The sequence below is a fragment of the Sinocyclocheilus rhinocerous genome, unplaced genomic scaffold, assembly GCF_001515625.1.
Source record: "Sinocyclocheilus rhinocerous isolate Xijiao unplaced genomic scaffold, SAMN03320098_v1.1 scaffold480, whole genome shotgun sequence".
NCBI classification, from domain to species: Eukaryota; Metazoa; Chordata; class Actinopteri; order Cypriniformes; family Cyprinidae; genus Sinocyclocheilus; species Sinocyclocheilus rhinocerous.
Window position 1 is genome coordinate 1,787,515 of NW_015655401.1, and position 3,376 is coordinate 1,790,890.

The 3,376-nt window shown below is 44.2% G+C and overlaps 1 long non-coding RNA gene across 1 annotated transcript in view; it reads left to right on the forward strand.

Moving 5' to 3' along the window:
* Window positions 1–1,503, forward strand: part of LOC107718135 (uncharacterized) — a 21,764-nt gene extending 20,261 nt beyond the window's left edge. The window contains exon 3 of the long non-coding RNA XR_001637388.1: window positions 1,397–1,503. This is a non-coding gene — a long non-coding RNA (uncharacterized LOC107718135). The remainder of the gene's footprint in view (window positions 1–1,396) is intronic.
* Window positions 1,504–3,376: the final 1,873 nt, after the last annotated feature.

Sequence of the window (3,376 nt, forward strand, 5' to 3'; positions counted from 1 at the left end):
ATATATATAAGTAGACAATAAATGGTATTTGTGTGTGCAGGTGTAATATGTACAAATGCAAGGAAATGTAAAAAGAGGTGTGTGTGTTAAATAAATAAATGTATAAATAGTGTTATGTATTACATGTTTATTGTCAAGTCAGCTGTTCATGAGATGGATTGCCTGAGGAAAGAAACTAATGTTCTAATGCTTTGCCATTCTGGTGCTCAGTGCTCTGTAGTGCCAACCAGACAGCAACAGTTTAAAGAGGAAGTGGGCTGGGTGTGAGGGGTCCAGAATGATTTTGCCAGCTCTTTTACTCACTCTGGATGAGTGCAGTTGTTGGAGAGTGGGGGGGTGTTGTACCAGTGATTCGCTCAGCAGTCCGGACTGTCCGCTGCAATCTTCTGAGGTCTGATTTGGTAGCTGAGCTGGACCAGACAGTTATAGAAGTGCAGAGGACGGATTCAATGACTGCAGAGTAGAACTGTATCAACAGCTCCTGTGGCAGGTTGAACTTCCTCAGCTGGTGAAGGAAGTACAGCCTCTGCTGGGACTTCTTGACAATGGAGTCTATGTGGAACTCCCACTTCAGTTCCTGAGAGATGGTGGTGCCCAGGAACTTGAATGACTGTCCATGATGGTGAGTGGGAAGAGTGCAGGGGGTTCAGAGAGCTCAGTTAATTTGGACAGGAGGAGGTTTGGGATGATAGTGTTGAAGGCCGAGCTGAAGTCCACAAACAGAATCCTTATATAAGTCCCTGGTCTGACCAGATGTTGTAGGATATAATGCAGTCCCATGTTGACTGCATCATCAACAGACCTGTTTTCTCGGTAAGCAAACTGCAGGGGGTCCAGCAAGGGTTCAGTGATGTCCTTCAGGTGGGCCAGCGCCAGTCTTTCAAATGACTTCATGACCACAGATATTAAAGCCACTGATCTATAATCATTTAGTCCTGTAATTTTGGGTTTCTTTGGGATGGGGATGATGGTGGAGAGTTTGAAGCAGGAAGGGACTTTGCACAGCTCCAGTGATCTGTTGAAGATCCGTGTGAAGATGGGGGCCAGCTGCTCAGCACAGGTTTTTAGATAGGCTGGTGTAACACCATCTGGGCCTGGTGCTTTCTTTCGCTTCTGTTTCAGGAAGACCTGCCACACATCTTTTTCACAGAGGTGAAAGTGCAGTGAAGTGCAGGAGGGGCGGAGAGGGGGGTTGCTGCTGGTGGTAATAGATCCATGGAGAGAAGGTCAGAATGGGTGTGAGACAGGGTTTTTCAAACCTGCAATAAACTCATTCAAATCGTAGGCCAGTTGTTGATTCTCCACAGTGCTGGGGGATGGTGTCTTGTAGTTGGGTGATATGTTTCAGTCCTTTCCACACTGATGCAAGGTCACTGGCAGAAAACTGGTTTCACAGCTTTTCGGAGTAGTTCCTCTTAGCCACTCTGATCACCTTTATCAGTGTTTTTGGCCTGTTTATACAAGACTCTGTCCCTATTCCTGTAGGCATCTTCTTTGGCCTGACGGACCTGTCTGAGTTTTGCAGTGAACCATGGTTTGTCGTTGTTGTAAGTTAAATGAGTCCTGGTAGGGATGCCCATTATGTATGATGTATGATGTTACAGTCTTTGCAAGCTCGTCCAGATCGGTGGCAGCAGCCTCAAAAACACTCCAATGCAGTCGTAAAGTTTGTAAATCCCGCTCTGCTTTATTAGTCCATATTTTTACAGTCCTTATTACAGGTTTAGCTGATTTCAGTTTCTGCCTGTAGGTCGGAATATTGATATGGACATCCATTAGAACAAATGTTCTTCATTTCCATTCTCTTGACAGTCTGCATAGTTACTAATGAGTCCCAGAAGGACTTTTTTCACCCATGGGATGCAAATGCTTAACAGCTTGAGCAAAGGGGATTCAACTGAACTGAAACCACTCGCTGCATAATGAGTGGTCTTCTGGGACTGGGAGTGTGAGTCATGCTACATAACCAACTCAAGTACTTGTAAATAAAAGAGTTTCTGACCCTCAATTTTTTAGATTAAAAAACATCATATTGTTCTGAACATCATATTGCTCTGTGTTGTTATCGTTCTAGTTGTGGTATGGACTTTGCCATTCTCTTAGAGTTAAAGGGGTGCTATTATGCTTTTCACTTTTTCAACTTTAGTTAGTCTGTAATGTTGCATAAAAAAAGATCTGCAAAGTTACAAAGCTCAAAGTCCACTTCAAAAGGAGATATTTTATTTAACAGAAATCACTTTTCAAAAACTACAACAAACGACTCATTTGGACAACGCATATTTTCTGGGATTTGTGATATCACAAATACAGACGAATGGGACGAGACCTGGTTGAGCTGCAATAGAGAAGGCAACGAGTGATAATTCCCAAGGCAGACGAATTTAGAGTGGTTACAATCATCCGGGATTAAATAGCGCTCAAATTGATTTGATATTGATGCAATATTTACACTGAAGCTCGCAGGCGGCTATGGTAAGGGGCATGACATTTCCCGACCAGTCGCCGAGTGCTGCCAATCACAACACACACTGGCCCAGCTAACCAATCACAACACACACTGGCCCAGCTAACCAATCACAACACACACTGGCCCAGCTAACCAATCACAACACACACTGGCCCAGCTAACCAATCACAACACACACTGGCCCAGCTAACCAATCACAACACACACTGGCCCAGCTAACCAATCACAACACACACTGGCCCAGCTAACCAATCACAACACACACTGGCCCAGCTAACCAATCACAACACACACTGGCCCAGCTAACCAATCACAACACACACTGGCCCAGCTAACCAATCACAGCACACACCGGCCCAGCTAACCAATCACAGCACACACCGGCCCAGCTAACCAATCACAGCACACACCGGCCCAGCTAACCAATCACAGCACACACCGGCCCAGCTAACCAATCACAGCACACACCGGCCCAACAAACCAATCACAGCACACACTGGCCCAGCTAACCAATCACAGCACATTTCGTATTTCAGAAGGCGGGCCTTCATTTGATACAGGAACTATTCGAGCCGTTCATGCCAGACTGGGGAGAGAGGTGTTGTAATAATGTAAAATATGTGAAAAATAATGTGTTTCTCGAACAACCTAGTATGAGAGCCTGTTCTAGTACACCCCCAAAACAAAATCAAGACTTTGCAAAAGAGCATAATAGGACCCCTTTAAAAATCAGTATAGATTCTGAGATTCAGCCATGCTAAATTTGTAGTCTAAATTAGCGTTAGCATAAGCAAAATAGTGGTAAAATTAAATCTGGGTTAGTTCTCAGTTAGATTTTGCTATAGCTTGAACATTGACATGCTTCAACCAATATGGAAAAAGCCAATTCCCAAAAAAAAAAAAAAAAAA